This window comes from Myiozetetes cayanensis, unplaced genomic scaffold (assembly GCF_022539395.1).
Source record: "Myiozetetes cayanensis isolate MyiCay16 unplaced genomic scaffold, myiCay2020 scf14, whole genome shotgun sequence".
NCBI classification, from domain to species: domain Eukaryota; kingdom Metazoa; phylum Chordata; class Aves; order Passeriformes; family Tyrannidae; genus Myiozetetes; species Myiozetetes cayanensis.
In genome coordinates, this window is record NW_026087048.1 from 11,802,178 (window position 1) to 11,824,013 (window position 21,836).

The window sequence follows — 21,836 nt, forward strand, 5'->3', positions numbered from 1 at the left end:
CTGCATAAACAAAGTAGAATTTCCCACCATGGGATTTTATCCTGGTTTTCTTTGTTAAATTGCAGACTTTCTTGGTGTGATCTGAGTCTTGTGATCTTTAGTGAAGTAGTAAAACTGAGTTCTTAGTTGAAGACAGTAGTAGCAGAATCAGGGAGAATATTCTGCCTTTGAACTCTACAGAAAAAGACAATATACTATAAATTCACTTCCCCCACATTCCTGAACTACCTTAGTTGCACGTACACAACTCATAACGTAGACCAAATTTGAGCTGAGGACTATTAACAAATTTACATCAATTGCATAAAATTGATGGGCCAGGCTGAAACAAGAATAGAAGTTGAGGGGGAAAAATGAGGTTGAAAGTTCAGAGCTTTGAGCAGTGAAGAATGGACAAAGATGTATAAAGCCTAAAAGAAGTAGAAAAAAATCTTCGGATATAGATTTTGCTCTTTGAGGACAGCATCAAAGGCTAGTTGTTGGAAAGGGTTGGGAAGGATAGAGTATAAATAATCAGTGCTTCCATGAAGATAGCTTAGGAGAAGCCCAGTATAAAAAATCAATAATTAAAATAAGAATGAAAGTGGCTCAAAGTTGGAGGGAGAAAGGCTTGGGAAGAGAGCATCACTTCCATTGAACATTCAGACAAATCATGAGTCTTACTCCAAACATTGGCAAGTTGATTGTTTGGTCTTTACATGGCCTTCACTCATCCTTCTGAAAAATCCTTGGGTTTAGAACGTAACCTCACTCTGATTTGCAGAGTCATGAGCATCTGTGTACAGGTTTCAGCAAATTTTTGATATACAGCTTAATATGGAGTGTAGCATGCTTTAAAATTGAATTACCACAGAAGTTGTTTTATTTCCAAACTTCCTTTTATATAAATGAGCTGGCTGAAAAGAGTAGGCAATTGTGGGGTATTTCTCACCCAGTGATGAATTTGTCATAGGACTACAATGTAACTAGTTATTAAATATTGTGAATATATTATTTACTAATAAAAAAGTCAAATTGTTTAGCTGCTTTATGCTAAGAAACCACAATGACCCTTAACATAAGTCCTGACACAAATTATTATTGTTTACACAGACCTCCCAGCAGTTTGCTAAATGCAGTTTGCCAGTCAAAGTGTTGTAGCTGTGTTGCTTGAGACAGTCTATTCTTTTACATCCAGTACTGGGCTCTAAATGCAGACTATTAGTTGAATAGTGCATAAATAATTCTTGCTTTCTGCTCCTTTTTCACATAAGTCATGAAAACAGAAAATATGATTGAAATAGCATCCTCTCAGATTACCTGGGCAATCTTGCATATTCCCTCTATCCTTTTTATTAATAACTTCATTGGTGTAAAATTGTAACATGTTGAGAAAGGGTTTGTATCTAAAAGATTTCATCACCTTTAAATGACATTCACTGGAGGAGATTAACTGAACACATGCACTTTCTGCTCTATGGAGTAGTTAATAAAATATGAACTTAGCACACAGTCTAATATTGATTTCTCTGGGAAAGTCTGGATTGATATTAGATAATGATGTTGCATATGGACAGCAAATGACTTAAAAGACCTACTCAGCTTTTTGATATTCACACTGCACTTTAAGCACATTCTGCAAATATATCAGAATGTTTCCTATCTAACCAAAATGATTGCACCTGATATTTGTCAGAGTGTTTGTCAGCATTCTCTTTGTGTCTCAGTGAAATGCATTAGGTCAGTTTTTGCAATTTAGGGACCTAGTTAGAGAAAGTGTTGAAGCACCCTCTGAAGTTTGAACAAGGAAACCTTCTGATACACCTCAAAATAACAAGACTTTGCAATATTTCAGAAAGTGAGTAAAAAAGTGCTGGGCCCATCCCCTGGGGAAAGCAAAACCTTGACTTTCTGCTCCCTTGGGTTGCTAGCCCAGAATCTGAGCTGTACCTCTACAAAAACATGAACATAGTGGGGAAAGTGTCAGGGAATGCCAAAAACTTGGTTAATATTAGGTTTGGGAAAGGAAGAGCTATGTCAGCTGCTATAGTGTGGTGGGTCAGTCCTTCAGTACCTGTTGGTGCTGAACTTACCTTAAGCTCTCTTTTTGTATATTAAACTGCAGATCTAATCAAAGAACCAACTATAAACAATTTACCTTCACTTATACTATCTCTTTATTGAGATTTTAAGTATGTTGTATGGAGTAATGGTCTATATAACTGAGGAGAACATGGGTTTCTTTCCTATTTTTGGAGCCTTGTAGTTTTGCAGTAAGCCTCAGCCAGTATTAGGGTACAGTAGTCATATAAAAGAAATGGTTTAGCATTGGATAATGAAAGCCTAGCAGTAGTAACAGGGTGGAAATGTAAGCAAGAAGTTGGAGATTTGTTCTGTGGCATGGATATGGAGAGATATAGTTAAGACTGGAATGAATATTTGTGTTGGGGTAGCAATAGAATTTTGTAAATAGTCGGGTGAATACCTTCCCTTAATAAAGCCTGAGTATCATTATGAAGAAGCTACCACAGCTCAGTTTGAAACCATAGGCCTGATCCAGAAATAATTGAGAGAGAATAATTGGCTTGTGGTATATTTTAGTTAGGCTAGGTGATAGAAATCGTCTACCAGAATTTAAAGGATCTACCTCATAATATGAAGAACTCTGGTAATTTTTTTCTTTGTCTTATAGATAAACACATCTGACATAAAATTCCTAAAAAAACTTAGCTAACACAAAGAAAACTTAAATATTTTACCTTAAAATTGAATTAATTGCACTTACTAGATATCTTTTTTTTTTTTATTCTTTCCTTAAAGAATCAAGACTTAAAAGAGTTCATTTAGTTTATTGCTTATACATGAAGACTGAGGTTTTCTGAATATAAGCCTATAGATAACAAGCTCCCATATTGAAATTGGTTAAAAGATTGGCAGGAGCCTATAGGTGTTACTTGGTCCATGGTGTATAATGTTTTTAATGTGTAAGAGCACCTTGTACATTAGATAAATAACCATGTGCATTTCTAACTGAATGTTTCTATGTTTTATGCCGTGACACAAGTTCAAACATTTTCATATTTTTTTCTGAAAAGTGTGTTACTTACTACATCTTTAAAATAATCTGGACTGTCTTTTCAGAGGTAGGAGTGGATTTTCCTAAAAAATATATATTGATTTTATTTTCCTTTCGTAATTAAAACTAATATAAGTAATGTCATCAGGGAAAAGTTAAAGATGTAACCACTCAGGAGGATCAGTTGTGACAAAGATTTCTTTTCAGTCAAGTTTTAACCCAGTGAGCTTTGGAGCTTTGGAAGTCGTTACACGCTCTTGTAGCAACATGCTGGTATTGTCCTAGTTTGAACAACCTCCACTGCAGGTGCCTCCTGCTCAGCAAACTCAGCCTTTTGGTTATTTGCAGCACTTGGCTGCACAAACCACACAATTCCTTACCCTACTGAAGTGTCAAGAGGAAATCTGAATGGGCTGCGACCCCCAAAAGGGAAGCTTTAACAGGATGCTCGATTGCCACTAATATTCTGGAAAAGATACTTTGGGATCTTTGACCTTGTGCAGTTAAAGGTCTCTCTTTAGTATCTACTTCATCATAGAACATCTCTGGGTTTAACAGTATGTGGTGCCTTGGTTCCATACCAACTCCAAGGGAAGGCTGCCACCTACTGAACTCCCAATTTTTGTTTCCTGCAACATCTGTATTTGCCGATTTCTCACCCAAAACAGTGATCAAATCCTCTCTTGCTTTTATTGTAAGGAATGTGCGATGATCAAGGTCCTTACATGACATGGCTATATATAATGTTGGAAATCTGGGTGAGATTACTGCAGCCTGGCACTTGCTAACAGATGTATTTTATTTCTTTTCATTGTGGGCATTAAAGCATGTCTTCTAACACACTAATTATAAGAAACTGCAATAAAAGTGAAGTTAACAGCAGCCCACATAGCATTACTGTTATCTGACCCTGATTTGAACTCTTCACTGCTGCAAGTGCTAAAATATACTGCTAAGGATTTCTTTGGAAATTCACAAATAATTGATGTGATATTTCAGTCTCATAAAATTTAGAAGTGTCTTTAAAAAGAATTAAACCAATAAGACTCCTCATGCTTCCCACTAGACGCTCAAGTGCATTTCATCAAAGTTTCTCATGCAAAAAATTTCAATTATCCATCCATAAATATTGATGAAATAAAGTATATATTTATCCCATAAACTCTTCTATTCATTCCAGCATGACTAAAATTGCAGATCTCATGATGGTTTTTCCTTCTAAAATCTTTCTTTTGGCAAAGCAGAGGGAAACAAATTCTATTTTTTGAAATATGCATGTTCATTTCCAAAGGAAAACAGGACAACTTCAGTTTTGTGCAAAAACTGAATCTCATAGAACTAGTATTTTGGACATCTTTCAGATATAACTTCAAACTTTTGTTTTAAGTTGGTGATTTGGCTTCTCATGGATCACTTGGATTAGAGGATGAGTGTAGTAACTTCATGGAACCAAACCAAGTATCTCCGGAATACAAAGCTTTGCTTTACATGCCTCTACCAGCCAAAAAAATTAAATAAATAAAAAAGAAACTGAAATAAAGATTAAAATAGGAGCAGTGAGGGTCTTTCTGATTGTAAAAAATATTCTGAGAATTCTCTAAAAGTATTTGCTTAGATTTGCATCACAGTCTTTTTGTGACCTTGTATAAACAAACTTCAGCATCTGATAACTTGAGGTCTTTCCTTTAGGCAACTCTGGACCATTTGTAAAATTAAAATTGTTCGTGGTTCCTGACACACTTTGGCAAAATCTTCTGCAGACACTCCTTGCAAATTTGGCAGAAAATAAGAGAATGGGCATGAAAGGAGTAGGGGAAAAACATGTAGAAAACACAATTGCAGAAGCAAAGTTAAATCAGCAAACTATTGTGTCACAATTTAGTTCTCAGTATTACTAGACCACAGAGTTAACTCTTGGCCAGAAAATTCCTATTACTTCAGTAGTTACATGTTCCTTTTAACTGTGCAGTGTATTTCTTAAGAGCCATTACAGTTTGCAGTTGGTGCACTTTAGTAGAGGTAAAAGTTATTCTAGGTGGCAGGTGATTCCAGATATTCTGCATGTTGGGGAAAACAGGTTATGACTCAGCCGTAGCAGAATCTACCCATATCCCTTCACCCTGGTTTTGCGCTCATTTAAATGAATTATCTCATGGATTTACTCTTTTGCCTCTCAGGCAATCAGAGCCCCTGCTGTAACTCTGTACCTTGGGGATGGTGCAGATGAGACCTGGTGCAAGTTAACCAAAATGCTCACTCTGAGCTTGAAGGAAATGGAGGCTCTTGCCCTGTCTTTAGCTTAACCACATCAGCACTGCTTCAGGCATCCTGAACCGGTTATCTTGCTTTGAGAAAAGAGCAGCTGACGTAACCACTCATTGTGATGAAGCAGAAAATTCAGCAGAAACAAGCTGTTATAATGTGGGTTTTATGCCTTTTTCTTTGCCCTCCTCCATAGTTTCCATTCTTGGGTTCTTTTCAGGTGAGTTCTCCCACTCATGAAAGCTGACAGGTTTCAAAGGATGCTCCAGCAGCTGGTTCTGATGCGATGGATACCCTTTTCAAGCAGGCATTGGCTTGAAACACACTTAGAGATCTTTCGTTGGGATCAAGGGCTCAATTCTAGAATATATTAGGGCATCCAAAGACTTGTGATTGCAGTGAGATTACTCATGGGCTTAATGTGCTTAGTACCTGCCTGATTCATGCTGTAATAGGAGGCTCTTTGTGCTGTAGAAGGAAATAATAAGAGGCTTGACTCTGTGGCTTGTGAGGTGAAGTTCAATAGTAAAGCTCTTATCACCAAATAGTTGGTATTTAGGGGATGATTCTATTTATAGAAGGACACTTTTTTTGTTTTATTTCTGTGCATCGTTTATTTGGAGATTTATCTTTTCTGATTATCATGAATATGTAGGTTGCTAGAAGTGCTTTTATATGTCATGCTTCTTCCTTTGTGCAAGAACAAACTGATGCGTTATTGTATTTGCAGCAAATTGTTGCTGAGTATAGATGGTGCAGAGCATAGAGCTTCATGTGTTTGCTTTGTTTCTTTGCAGAAAAATGAAGTGACAGGTGCTTAGCCTCATTTTTCATGCTAGCTTTGCCATGCCATTTTCACCAATAATGAAGGCAGCTGCCAGAGCTTGAGGAAATCAGGCGAAAAATTCAGCTGGCAGGTAGACCCAGTCACTTTAAGAAATGTAATCTTGTGTTAGCAGATGGTAATTAAAAGGCAGAAGAAATAAAATTTTGTCTCAGTTTTCTGCACTGTTACATCAATTAAATCTGCAGTAGAAATGCAAGCAGAAAATATAATTTATTTTCATGTGGCTACACAGTATGATTGTATGCAAATCTAATGATTTGTTTTGCAGAGACAATTGCAATTTTTTTTAACCTAAGTAGAATAACTGATCATTTCCAGGGAGTATGTGTATGCAGTAAATCTTCAGTCTTTAATATTCCTAATGCAATGAAAAGCATCTCCTTGTTTTCTATTTGTTGTTAAACCTCAAATTAGATTCTGCTGTCTATACGCTTCCAGTTTTCAGTAACACCAATTTAAATCCAAACAGTTCAGTATATCTTAGTGTGGAGAACTAATCTAGCTCAGGCCTCAGCAGGGGTGCATCCTGTTAAAAGAGAATATCCAAAAAGGGCAAGATTGAGCCTGGTGATAGTTGTTATGATCTTGCAGGAAAATGATGTTTCAACTCTGACAAGATTCCTAAGGATTTTCTGTTGTTCCTACTACTTGCAGATGTTTGAGGATGGAGCCTTATCATTCCTCATATGTTACTACTTATGGCTGCTACAATCATGAACAACATGTGGAAATCACTTCAAGTGTGAAATAATTACATAATTAAAGCTCATTATGGCAGAGGCAAAATCCTGGTGTAGCTATGTCACTGTTTCCGGAGCAAGTTGTGATTTGCAGGGGTTTTATGAGTCATACATAAATACCCAATTTTATAAAAAAATCACCCAATTTAGAATGTTACAGTACAGACAAACTTGAATGATATTTTACTAAATGCTGTTATTAATTTTTAAAAGACATAGTACTGTTTAGTTTAAAATTGATTGAGTGACCAGATGTTTATTTTTTATTTCTGTAACTTCAAGCCAGGTTTGTATTTGATGCTAAAACCACGTATTGGTTTCCAACCTCTCTTGCACCAAGTCTGTGTTAAAGACAATGAGAAATAACCTAGATATGTTTAAAAGCACAATTCCCTGTTCTTCAGTCCCATTGACAGATTGCTGATGACTGTGAACATAATGGAAATTTTATCATTGTATCTCCCATTCTAGAGAGATTGATATAGCAAGCAACATTTTTTCAGGTTTTTTGAAGTGTTCAGTTGAGCAGAAATGCAAACACACTCCTTAAAGCTACAGTGTTCTAAAACATCAATTCAGCTGAAATGGTTAACTCTAATTGTGTCTGGTGACATTCCTACTCATTTAAATACATAAAAACAGTGATCATATAAGGATGTGGGATTTATTAGTTCTTATGAGTAACAATGAATATTAGTTTTGAATCATAATTCATGTTTATTTCACATTTGCCCATGAAGTATATCCGTGCATTTGTGACTAAGAAAATATGTTGCATTTAAGTGAGAAATTTCACTTAATTAACTCTACTTAAGATAGAGAAAAACCTGGAGCAGGGGAAGTGGGGAAGGGACATCTAATTTATTGAGGCAACCATACCTCTCTTGCCAGGTGAAAATTATTCTGTGTGGGATCACCAGTCATAGGGAGCTGATGGGATGGGTACCAGGCTCTTCATTAATGCCACATAGCACAGGGAGCCCTGGGGACACAGCTTCTTATACAGATTAGACTGGTGGTGACTGGGAACACTTTTATTCTCCTGACGTAGTCCTGGAGGTTGGCTTTTCCTGATTTTTATTTCAGTTCACAAAATTTGCCTGGTGGACACTGGTGCTGAGCACTGATGTCCACAGGTGCAACCTGGAGGCAGTGGTAGAAAGGCAGTAGAGGCTGGAGACCCAGGCCAGGGTTGATTCTTGCACCTGACCATTTAACCCATCCTCCCAAATATCAGCTTGTAACTTCCTTGGTTTTGCCATGTTTGCCTCACCACACTATTGAGCCTTAAACACTTGTGAGTATAAGAGATTACAAAGGAAAAAAATAAATAAAGGAATTAGCAAGGTAAAAGGACAAGTCTGAGAAACTTTCCCTAGTGCTCTCTGTTAAATGGGGAGCACTTGATAATGTTGTTTAGTATTTCTTGGCTTTTTTGTAGCATTATCATTGTGCCTGGGCATTAACCACTGTTAAGCCTTTTGCTTTTTCTAGAGACTGACATTTAACCTCTAAGTTGTTCAGCCAGAGGTTTTAAATCTGGAATCTCCGTTTGTACCTGGCTTTCCCACACACAGCAAGCCTGTGGGAGAATCTGAATTCCTGGAGTAGCTGGGGATGTTCATTGTTGTCTGAGAAGGCAATGCTGCTGGTTTCGAAATTTTATCTGTGTCCTCTGAGAAATGATCTTTTATATACCCAGAGGACAAAAACATTTTAAGTAAAGCCTTCCAAAAAAATGAATGCCGTATTCCTCCTGCTGGGACTTTGTGTTGAAGGAGGAAACAGATGCTTCACTTGGTTTCTCCTCTCACACAGAAATCAGTGAAGAAGGTAATATAAAGTCAAACTCTGAGTATGTGCAAAGCAAACTCAACGTACCACCACTTGGCATGCATTTAAGTATTTTATAGCCCTTAGGAATTTTGTGGCCTCAGTCTTAGAGTGTCCCATTTTGGGCACTTACAGGGACCCAATAGTCTTAAAATGCCAAACAACCTTGCTTGATAAATTGGGGATACTAGTGGGTGTATTGCATCCTTCACTAAAAGCACTGATAATAAATAAATAAATACTTGCTTCAGTATTTATGCCCTGTCCCTTATGAATCTTCTAAGCAGTTTCCTCCTCCATTTTCAGAGTTGACAGAAATATTGGGAGTGGCTTGAGAAATGGCAGGGATATTTGGGCTAAGAAATTCTGTGGTCTGAAAAGTAAAATCAGAGGGGGTTAAGTATGCTGTTAAAAGAGGGGGAGAATAAGAAAATAGTTTGAATTCAGTTTGACATTTTCTTTTATAATACTTGCCCTCAGTCAGCTCGTGCAGCGATAGTAATTTCTCAGCACAATGTCAGGTACATTAAGGAATGTGACAGCCTTCCCTGCTAACCCAGGCTGCCTGCTAGAAATTATCATTCATTATCATTATTAGTGTAACTAACCAACCCCAGGTCTAATCCCATTCCAGTGGCACTGAAATGGCAAAAATCCCAGTCACATCAACAGTACAGGCTCAGGCCTGAAGCTCTATTATTTAAAGAAAGCCAGTGGTGATTAGTGACTGGAGTTCTGTTATGGTATCTGGGATTTATGTTCTGTTTTTTAATGCAGTGTGTGAAATGAAGAGCTTTAAAATAGTAGCTACTATGAGAAAAATAGTTTAATGTGATTTTAGAGTTTTTATATAATATGTTACCAGATGTTTTACTCAATCAGTAAAACAGCTTTTCTTGGACAGCATTCTGCTCCACTGGATAAACTTCCATAATTACCCTGCCACTACAATTAAAAATTATCAGACTTCTTCCTTCTAGTTTGTTCAAGCTGATGAGAAACTGATAAGATGGCGTTTCAGTGCCTGTGACATGTTGTTATCACTTGGCAACATTTAAATGCAGAATATTTCAAAATCAAATCTCTAAGACTGAACATTACTTTGAAGAAATGTGTCAACAAAATGCTGTCAGCTCCTTGCCTCTTGACAAGCTGTACAGATTTCAGACTCTGAACCGTAGCTTGTCCATCAAATCAGCAGATGTCCTTTCTGGCACTATTGGTAGCACAGTTAGGTTGGTTGGTGGCTTTTTTTAAAAGGAAGGAATTGTGATTGTAACTGAGGCCTAAGATCTAGTCTTCAAGTAGAGATGAGCAACTCAAACTTATTGCTTATGTATGTGGCATTGAGAAGAAGGAAGCCCTGAAGACTTTGGCACTTTGCTCATTTGATCTCAGACAGGGACGGGGTGTCCTGAAGGACAAGAATGGCTAATTGGAAGCTGCTTCTCTCAGCCCTAGAAAAGGAAACAAATGCTCAGAGCACTTTTTCAGGCTGCAAAGTGTCACACGTCTAGATGATTCTGACTGCTGTCACCGTAGTGTGTAATTTCCTACTGTTTCAAGAAGGACAGCACTAAAATAGCACCCATTTCCCTGTCTGAGAAAATCCTCACTAGTGAGGTAGTTCTGGCTGCTAATATCCCCACTTCTTGTGAATTGGCTTGGCTGGAGGGGTTCAGCTGTTTCTGGTTTTCATTGAAAGGGACTATAATACACAGATTCAGCAGGTTTAATGTTTTACATGCCAGTTTTAATAGATTGTTAGACTCTGAAGAATCTTGTCATGAGATGATAGAGTGCCTTTTTCATATTTATGAGTGTGTTGCATGTATCCTGGTGCTGTACTTATCTAGGACCTTTTTGGGCCCTTAAGCTGCTTTTATTCTCTAAGGCCACTGTGCATATGCTTCTCAAATAACACAAAACTAAAGGCTCTTTGTAGCCTACCAAATACAGGTTTGTAGAAAAGGAAGTTGATATTTACCATCATAATGACTCTTCAGTTTTAAATTTAAACGGGTTGAAATACCTTTGATCAGTATACTTTAAAGTATACTTCTGTAAAACGTATGTGCTTTGTCTCTACCTTTGTTAGTAGATTAAATCTGATTTCCTTACATTCTATAACAGCTTGCAGTTTTGTTTTTCCTGGCGTAAAACCTCTTTCCGTCTGTCCTTCAGTTAGCCAAAGGTAGAAGACTCTCCCTGAGAGAGAGATTAGTTTTGCTCACTGGAGTTCATACTGCAGGATGACAGTCTTCTCTGGCACACGGTAAGCTCACCACCATCCACAGTATACATGAAATCATAATCAAAGACAGATGCCTTTGCCTGTTATAAATAATCAGTGCTGCTTGCATAGACCAGGAAAAATCCTTGTTTAGACTGGTCTTACTTTCTTTCTTGGACCTCTGTATTTCCCTTGGCCTTCCCTTTTTTCATCTTTCCTCTGTCTCTAATTCTAGATATTTGTCTAAGGAAATAAGAGGAATGGGGAAAGTAGGTCTTGGCACTCTCTGAATTCTCAGTGGATTACCCTATGGAGTGAAATTAAATACACATGACATATAAAAGAGAACAGCCTTTTAATTTATAGCAAAAATCCCAGTTCACAATAAATCCGTTCTTTCCTGTTTGTTCATGTGCATGATGAGAACATGTCATATGCTTCTGTGAAGCTGATATAGAAGCTCTTTGTTCTGTGCAGGATTAATTTTTTTTGAATTGGTGAAAGGTTCTCTGTAAATATCAAATATCAATTGTGGATATGCTTTTAAATTCGTGATCAAATTTGCTTGCTTTTATAGCAAAACCCAGCACAGCGCAGTCTATTCTAACAGCTTCTTGTAAAGGCGTGGCCCTGCCAACTACAAATTGTCCTCAAGTAGTGGTGAGATTTCTGACATGTCAGGGCTCAGATTAGGGTTCTTCTGGGGGAGTATTTTCAGATCTCTTTGTGGAAAAATTTTGCTCTAGAGGAGGATGCCATTGTGAATTTTTAGCCCCTGGGCAGTGTACAAAGCACTCCTTTGCTGAGTTTTGGGTAAGGTTTTTCAACTGCAGGCACCACCCTACTAAAATGATTTTTATTCATATGTTCTGCACTGTTCCTGGCTAAACAGTATGTGTGAATGTTTTGCTGGTTGTGTTTTGCACTCTAGGCTTCCAAATTCTTGTGCTGGTTTATTTTTTTCAGGAATATATAGAGTGACAGGGCAGGGATTGTGGAAAGGGAGTTGCAGCACTAATGGGTCACTGCTACACAACCAGCAGTGTCCTGTGTTCTTATGGGAGTTTTCTAAAGGCCTGGCAGTCAAAAAATGTGCTTGGATTTCAATTGTACTCCATCAGATGATTTTGCTATAGAAATGTCTGCAATGTGCACTGTGTTCTGATCCCAATGAGACTGAATTTGGTAGCAGAGCAAATCATGATCATTCTTACTCCATTCATCAGCAAAGTCTTCCAATGTGGACAGTAATTTAAAAAATATCTGACTAAGAAGGGCTTTTATGATGGAACAGTAGAATTTTTTTTAATTTAAATTTTTTTTTTTTTTAAAATCTCAGTGGTTTACCATGAGCACCACTGTGAGTGCTTTGATAAAAATCCAGGCTGGTCCCCTTCTAAGGGACCCAGTCATTTTCTCCCAAAGGTCAACTTTGCTCATGATAAAGTGGGGATTGAGAAGCTTTTTTGTCTTCTTTCTTTTAAATCATATGGGCTAATTCCATATTAACTGCTGCAACTCTTATTTCACCACGGTAAAAAATAAATTGCTATAATTCCTTGCCCATAAGTATTTATAGTTTTCTCCTTTACTGACTGTTTTCCTCCTCTGCACAAGACCATAAATACATTAAGGAGCAAAGGAATGTTAGATCAGCTTGCCTTTGACACGTAGACTCTCAAGCTTGCTGATATTAGTTACATGAATTAATCATTTTATGGATTACAGGTTTTCTTAATGGAAGCATCATCTGATTCAAGTAATTAATCCCCCACTCTGAAAAAAATACACATTCCTGGCATTAAGATGACTTATTGATACCTGTTGCCACAAAAATCATGCCAAATAGGTCAGATGTGGTTAAACTGGCTCTTAGATTTCTGAGCAGCAGTCAGGCTTCGCCTGTCATAATTTTGCCTGATTTTCCACTTCTCTGGGAATCATTTAAGAATATAGTAATACAAGTTTAATGAACTGAAATCCCCCTTCTTCAGCTGCCTTGGCCTTGGTAATATATTTTTCCCCCCTTCTGCAGTGAGCAGGATCTGATTACATTCAGGCACTTGCATTTTCCTCTCACTGAGCACAGAGTTGGTCAGCAGTGCAGGGCATGTGCAAGGGAAGGCACGAATCAGTCTGTGTTTGCAGACCAGCTCTCTCTTTCATAGCATGTTCTCTCATGATATGTCCTAGGGAATGAAAACCCTATGGAGCAAGCTGCATACTCAAACTATCACTGAAATTCCTGCTCTATCTGGAATGCCACAGAATCTTTTTGAAGCCTTTGAGTTAGGAAGTGGCATGTTTCTTGAGAGCTGATACTCTGTGTTTTGCAGAAAGTCATGGCAGAAATATCACACTGAAAACATCCCAGTGGATATTTACACCCATTTAATCATCCAGTGGAGAAGTAAGGCATGTATCACTGGTGATATGAATGCTGGGTGTTGACTTTCCAGCTCTACTGGATATAACTTAATTGTATGTCTTTCTTAATAGTATTTGATTAATACAACCAAGGTTATGGGTTCAATCCCTGTATGGGCCATTCACTTAGGAGTTGGACTCAGTGATCCTTGTGGGTCCCTTCCAACTCAGAACATTCTGTGATTCTGTCAATCTAGTAATTTATCAAAGCTCAGATGTCAAGGACTATATAAGCCTGATTTAGCTTCTCTGATATGCGTGAGTCCACATCACCAAGTCACTCTGAAGAAGGCGGTTTTGGGGACAAGCATGAGGCAATGGATCAGAGCAAGGTGAGTGGTTGCCAGTGCAGAGGAGACCTTCAGCTCTGAGAGGCGTTTGTGTGTACAGATATGAAGGCGTGTATCTGTGCTTCAGAGGCAGGTGTGGCTAAATGGGAACAGCCAAAAGTAGGGACAGGGACAATACTAGACTGGTGAGGAACAAAGAAGGAAGGCAACATAGGGTAGATCAGAAGGAAAAGCATTCAGGGCTAGATATGGTGCAGCCTTGTTTTTTAGTTTACTAGGGGAATTAAGTCTCCCTGGCACATTTAATTTTGTGTCATGTCTGCCTTACTTTTTGGTAGTCTGCCTCTGTCATTCACTTAGGTATTAAAATGGCCATTTTTACTTGTTCCTCATCTTGGCAGTGTTCAGTGGGGCTGCCTAGAAAACTAAACCCTCTTCCTTAGTCTTCGAAAGCATAATCAGGGAAGCTTAGTCTTACTAATAAATGTATCCAAGAGAACTCCTTTGGGTATTTCTGTTTTTCTGAGTATTTGCTTTAAAGGATTATGAGTTTCTGCCCTCCCCCAGGGAGATAGTTGGAGTTCGTCTCGTCCTTCTCTGTGTTGTGGAGGGGAAGAGAAATTACCCAATCAGCCTGCTCTTTGATTTTCCAGAAGACCCTTTTTTCACTATTTTGGCAGTTGTAATGTTTTGCTTTCCAGGGATGCTACTGAGACACCCTCTATCCCCTGAGGAACTGTGGTCAGTACTGTCTGATTCCTCCAGGGAATAACAGCAGGAATGGTAGCTCTGTCAAATTAGTGTGGGTTAAGGTTGCCATCCCTTGGGGGGGTTGGCTGGCTTGCCTTGGAGAAAGGGACAAGGGTGTGTAGGTAAAAGACAAATTGCTGTGTGATAATGAGCGTGCATTCACACACTTATTCGGGTTGCTTTAGGCTGTATGAGAACACTTCTCAGCGTATCTTTGTCTGATCTCAGCTAGTGCACTGCAAAACGACGCAGACATGTGAGAGGGTGGAATTTCCACCCGGGAACAGAGAGGCTGCCCACCAGCCCATCGCAGAGCACATTAGCCTCTGTCAAAAGAGGGTGAATGGATTCAGGCTGATCAATGGCTTTGTGCTGGCTGCACTCACTGATTACTATGAGACCATTCATAAATTATAGCTTAAACAGTAACATTTTTCAAGAGCTTGAAACAATTATGTGCATAGACTGAAATAACGCACTGTCATGGTAGTTTTACATTGCGTGTCTTGAGTACATGGTGTTTAGTCTCTGCTGTTGGGAGCCACCATCTGTGCAAACATTTTAACTGATACCATTCTGAGAGGAGTTTGATGAGTGGCACCAGAGAAACAAGTTATTTAATTAATGATTTGGTAGCACATATGGACATGTAATCCCTGGCCAGATGCGTTTGCACATTTTGGGTCTTATATAAGCAGCATGGTAGGTCTTTACACGGCCAGTTACAGGCATCCACAATAAAGTTAATACTGACAAGACCCCATTTTGAAGGCCCCTTTTTTGGGGAGGCTGAAGGTGGGGGTTGCTGTTTGTGTGCACAGCATACCTCACCCCATCTCGTGTTTCTGGTTTTTCCTTTTCAGTGCAGCAGCAGCCCCTTCAGCTGAGGCCCTTCGGATTGCTTTGATATAAACATTCAAGAAGATCAAAGAGAAAGCAAGGCTCAGCTGGTGGCCTTTCCCTTTAAAGCAGAGGCTTTTAGGCCGTGTCTCTGCTACAGATGTTTGCTGGCAGGGCTGTGTCAAGCCAGGTTTGATGAGGAGTTTGATCCCTGTCAGGCAGATTTGTGTGAGGAGAAGCCCTTGGAGCAGATGCAATATTTCTGGTTAAGCTACATGTGCTTGCTTGGCAGGAGCGAGCAACAGATAGGCCTGACTTATGCTCATGGTGCAAGTACAGTTTTGTCAGTTCAAAAGGAATTTGCACATGGGAGATCTCACCCTCCTCATGCAATAGTACCCAGGCTGAACAGTACTCAGGGATGTAGCTCTGCTGTCCAGGAAGCAAAGCAACTGAGCCTAAAGAATTGATACTGCTCTGTTGGCAAAAACTCTGACAGAAATGTGGTAGAACAACTCTCTGGTGTTGAACTGTCTTCTGTTTTAGCAACTGGTTTAGCCTGTGCTGGCACAGAAGCTCTTGCTTAGGCAGGCTTTTTTTTCAGCTGGAATGGGTTTATCCTCTATAGTTTAATTCTATCTCATTTGTTGGAAAACCTTTATATAAAAGCAAGACATCAGTTTTTCCCCCATAGTTGGGTTTTTAGTAGAAATCCTGCTGTGAAGACTAAGAGACAGAAGATGGACCTCTAAAATGTGGCTGGCCTCAGAAGCCTTTCCATTGTGGTGGAAATGCAGTTTTTCGGTGTTTGCCAGCATGGATCATAATTCCAGTGTTCTCAGAAATGTTTCCTCTTGGTAATGCCTTGAACACGTCAGTAATTTTTTAGGCACTTAAGGAGAATTCTCTTCATTTTCTGAATGCTGTGTTTGTAGTGCCAAGGAGATGCATTTTGGGGAAAGCAGCTTAAACTTTAAATCACTAAGATGAAATTATGGGCTGCTGAGACTGTGCTTGATGGAGGTGCTGCTCAGGACACACATTTGTGCCTAAAACCAATATTCAGAACTGCACCTTCTGGAATAGAAGAAGAAATTACTCAAATTTTTGCAGTGAAAGCTGTTCTTGGCTTGGTCTTTAAATGAAATTTAGGGTGTGATACTGTTCTCTCCTGCCACAACCTAGACAAAATCTAGACTAAATTAGTTTTCCTTTGAATTAATTTCTTTTTTTTTTTATTTTTTTTTCCTTGTATAGGAACTAAAGGTGGTCCAGGATGCTGATTACATGCAAACTTTAATGCATATTACTGAACTCCACTATTGTGAAGTCTGGTAAGTATTCTTTAAACAAAGTGTTTGTTCAGTTGGGATTTTTATTAAGAGAAAGTATCTTTACTGAAAAACAAGTTTTTACATATGCTATTTCCTAATGCCCTCCTCTATTTGAATGCATCTGGAATTTACACCTTTCCTGGACCTTTTGTTTTTATCTAAGGTTTTAAGGTTTATAGTGTTGTTAGGTTTACTGGGCTTCCAGTAAGGGATTTTTCTAAATAATGATTTGATTTGAAGGTGTGGGTTTTTTTAAAAAGTATCATCTTCAAACCTGCTTTTGCAACAACCTACTCAGTTGGGAGATTGATCCAAAGCTCTCTGAAATCAATGGAAGACTTCTGACAGGTTTCATGAGTTTTGGCTGAGGCCTTTTTTCAGGGCATTTTTGGTGGTCACTGTTGCATTCTTAAATCTGAATGAGCAGAAAAGTGGATTTATTACTAATAGAAGTGGATCTACAATAACAAAGGACCTGTAGTTCTCTATTCTAAGGGATATAGTTTGGCAAGATGTAGAACAGGTAACTCTTACAACGTGAAAAATGTAGACAACTGGAATTAAATGCAACCAAATGTACCCTGGAACCACGGCTATAATTTATAATGCAGTCAGGAATGCATTGCAGACTCTTCAATCGATAAGCTAATGAGAAAAAGGTCTGCAATTAATTACAAATCAACTGGGTCAATATCCTGTAAATGAAAGATATGAAATTGCTAACATTTGGATGAAACTTCTTTGCCAAGTGTATTTATAAGCCCCATATAAAATATGATATTTATAAAAAGAAAAAAAGCTCCTTTCACTGTTCAAAGGCAGCACTGTGAATGCTTGATTTCCTTTTGCTCTGAAAATTCAACTGAACTATTTCAACAAGTTTTCTACTGCGTATAAAAGAGCTGAAGTAATCTTTTACCTTTAATTCAAGACCTTACAGTGAAGCATAGCAGCTATAAATGGGACTCCCAGGGTGATGCTGCCCATGACTTAACGGTCAAAACATCTGAAATGATGAAAGTTTGTGGCCAAATGATTCTCCTAGTAGATGTCAGGACCTGATGCATTCTGACTGGTGATCTTGTCAGTCTAACATCTTGTTATATTTGGAGAAATAGCCCCAGAAAGGGCATCCAGGGAGTGAGGAGATGGGCTAATGCTGGCACTTGAAAGCAACTTGTTGTCTGTGTGGGTCTCCAGCTTCAAACAACTCCGTGCCTTTACAAGTTGCAAAACTGGGAGAACTGGGAGTGCTACTTACCCGGAATCCTTTTCATCTGGCAGTGATGATTTTTTCCATATATATTTTATAACACTTCTGCTTTTTATTAAAAAGGCAGAGGACAGTCATTGCCAAGAAGGAAATAATAGTATTAAACTTGTGAATCCTTTTTTTTTTTTTTTTAAGATAAGTTTCTTTCATTATCTTGACACATGCTTTTTATTGCCCTTTCAGCAGGGGTGAAGGAAATCAGAGGATTGTGTTGTAATTATATAACATTAATGCTATATGTAATATCATAATGTTATTTTTATAATTTATTATAAAATTATATATTCTATAAAAATAATTTTCAATCTATACTTTATTATAATTATAATTTCTTAAAATATTAAAATGTTATGTATAATGTTATATAATATTATTAAAAATAGCTATTTTTGAACTGTAACACATTAGTTGATATTGAAGAATTTTTTTCAAGCAGATGGACAAAATGCCCTAAAAGACATTGACAATAAATTGAAAGGAGGACTAAGTTAGGGCTTTATTACTTAGTTTCTCCCCTGTACCTTCATAGGCCACTGAATTTAATTTTTGTCATCATAGAATTTCACAGAGATGTTAGCAAGCTTCCCAGGTTGTCTGAGGTTCCTAGGTTGGCTTGTTCACATTTAAAATATACCAGTCCTATTTGTTGCAGAGAAGAGCAATTTCTTTTCAGCATACAAACAAGGAAACCAAGTTCAGCCCACACACTGTTCCTGGTTTCATCACAGAAGTCCAAACCACAGCATCCATGGAGGTTGCTGAGATGTGATGTGTGAACAGGGTACCTTTGTTTTCTTCATCTTTCAGGGTAGAATGAGGTTCCACTTTCCAAGTTAGTGAAAGAAAATATTATCATGTGAAAAGAAAAAGAGAATCTGGAAGAGCATGTGGAAGTCAGTGAGCACTGACCCACTGAAAGAGGACCTTTACCCTACACATGGCAAATACCTGGAGAAAACCTTAGCAGCAGGGACAGAAACTAACTTTTCTAGACTTTCCAAATTCAGAAGTACATTGTTGATAAATTTTTCTTTGCTGCTGTTTTGTTAATTTTTATTTTTAAAAAAGCTCCTTGAACCCCTTTTTATTTAATGATAAAATCCTAATGAATCAAGGTCTTCTCATTTATGTTAAAATTCTAGTATTCATCTTGTAGACCTCTGACTGCAGGTTTAAAACACCAGAATGTTTGATACAAAAATACACTAGGCCTTGAGTCTTACATACAAGGCAGGGCACATAGTAAAAAATATAGCTAAGAGGTGTAGTATTTCATGGTTTTAGAGAAAAATGTCTGGCAGCTTACATCATCAGAAATGACAGGGGTGATATTTGACTACTGTCATTGCAGCTCTAGCTTAGTGCTTTTTCTGACTGCAATGCAACCATCATAACACCCAACACCAAAAATTCTGTACTAATGTTTGAGCAACATTGAGCTGTTGCTTTTCCACCCCAAGAATCTTGTTGTTTAGAGTACCTTACTTTTTTCTCCTCCTTCCCAGATCGTTATGGTTGAGACAGTGTCTCCATCTACCCAAAAATGAGTAGTCCCATGATGACAGTAGTGAAGGAAGCCTTCTCAGAGTCTTGGCTGCTGTGTGGGTTTCGTGAGACTTCCATGAAATGTCTTCAATCTAGACTGTGGTTTTCTTTTTAAGTAGCACATTGCTGAGCTAAGCTAGCTCTGTTGAGGCTAGGAGCATTAAATCATCACCAGCATTGCAATATTTTAGGTGAAAGCATGGTCTGTCTCAACGTGAATGACATCCTTGGCTCATGAGCAGTTTTGTTGCTTGGAACAAGAGTGGGATCTGTTTCCAGTCCTCTCTTCTTTCTTGCAACGTATTTTTTCTCAGGATCTTCCAATAAAATCTGGGGGGTCTATAATATATAGTAAAATGAAGATATGTTAGTGTATTGTAATATGTTCATTAGTATAAAGGTAGGAAGTTAAAAAACCATAATAACTGTTCATAATTTCATTAAGAAAACACAATTTTTTGAGTGCAAATTATGTCATGGTATGTTGTTACAGCAACTAGAAATTCCTATCCTCTTTAACTCTTTCAGTATATTTTATAGACAGCCCTGAAGTTGTCATGCCACTTATTTTTCACCTTCAGACTTCTAGTACTTCCCTTTAGATCATTTCATCTTTCTAGAGACTCAGTTCTGATTTGAGTTCCTATTTCTCACTTGCAGTGACAGTGAGAAATATTAGTCAACCTGACTGGAAGAGGAATTTATAATAGAAATGTCCAGACATGTTTGGTTTTGTTTGTTTGTTTGTTTTTAATAAAAATACAGAATATTAAAGTAAACATTCCCAAATGAACAGTGATCAAATGAATGGCTAATGCTATTTTAATAAAAAATAAGATTTACACAACAATGACAAATATATTATTGTTTTAGTCAAAATGTCAGTGGTGTCACTGGTGATGACATGGGCATCAGCAAATTACTAGAGAAAATGCCTGAATTTCACATGTATAGAAATAGCACTGCAAAGCTAGAACTGTTCCTATTCCAAACACATTCCACCTGCTCAGGAAGTTGCAGATAGATTAGAAATGTTGATGAAATCTGTACAACAAGAAATTATGTTACAGTAACATTAGTTGATTTCCATTCAATCTGCAGAAGCACAATCATTGTTTTGTCTGCATTTTCCTCATTAGATATTCAAAAGAAATTAAATACATGAAATCTGCATTACTATGAATATATTCTTTCATTAAGCTACAGAAAGTAATTGGCACTGAAATTAGATTTCACAATTCATGAAGTCAAGTGTTTTGAAAATTTAAAACACAAACAAATACAACCAAAAAACCAAAACCTACAAGAGTTTTCCGTAGAGATATCTGCATTTTTAGTCAACTAAATAATGCCGCCTCAACAACTCTATTGTAGGCCCTGTTTCATTTCTTTTGACTTTCTCTTCATTTAATCATTGGCTTTCCTAAGTATGAATTCATTATGACAATAATCAGGTTTTAATTTAAATTTAAATACATTCCTTAGTGTATCAAGTCAAGCAGTCTCCCTTCCTTCCTTCTGATGTGGCTTTTTTGGGGAAAAGTGAGGGTGACATTGTGGAAATTTTTTCTGTCTTTGTCATTATTTACTCAGTCACTCTCTTAGGGACAAACTGTGAACCTTTGACAGTCATTAGTATTGTAAGGCTATTGGCATTGACTGGTCTCATGGTGTAAGTGGGAGAAGAAAAGAGTTGTAGTAACAGTATTGTAAGGAATTTGTAAGTGATGCAGCACAGAAGGGTTGAGAGAGCTGGGAAAGGAAGACATCTTGAAAAATATGAAGCTAGTGGTAATTGCTTGTCTAATGCTATATACTGCTATTTCAAGAATTAGCAGTGATCAGTTATTTAAAAAAAATGAAAGGAAAGAAAATACTTCTCCCAGTATTACAGGCTTCTTGTACTTGTTTGTTTAGAAGACTAAAATTCTGCAAAATACCACAGCGTGACCATTTAATAGCTGAGCAGATGACAAAATAGAAAACTAGCCAAACTCTTTGATGGGGTTATTTCTCACCATACAGGCATGTTCTTTCATCTAAATTTCAAAAAGGTAATGCAGCATTTTCTTCTTTAAAAAGACTGAGGTGGTGGGGAGAGGTGAGTCTGTGGTTTTTACAGCCCCCTCTTCTGTTGCATATTCATCATGTCCAGCAAGGGAGGTGGCTTTTTGTTGACATTAAGCAACAAGTCCTGCTCTGGACAGCAATGAGTCTCTCCATCTCAGAAACATCTGCTGCCTGGGGAAGGCATCCAGGGAGTGTGTCGTATGTGTGCTGCTTATATCCGGTGGGCTTAGTTAAAATAAATACTCTGATAGGATTTCTTGCTTTGATTTCCAAGTGTGCTGTTGCTTTGTTCCACCGCCTTGCTCAATTCAGTTCAGTTTACCTAGCTGTAAAATGT

At 37.9% G+C, this 21,836-nt stretch overlaps 1 long non-coding RNA gene across 2 annotated transcripts in view; it reads left to right on the forward strand.

The window, feature by feature from the left end:
- Positions 1–21,836, forward strand: part of LOC126637041 (uncharacterized) — a 64,786-nt gene that overhangs the window by 22,803 nt on the left and 20,147 nt on the right. For both annotated transcript variants that reach the window (XR_007628170.1, XR_007628171.1), the window contains exon 3: positions 16,535–16,611. This is a non-coding gene — a long non-coding RNA (uncharacterized LOC126637041). The remainder of the gene's footprint in view (positions 1–16,534; positions 16,612–21,836) is intronic.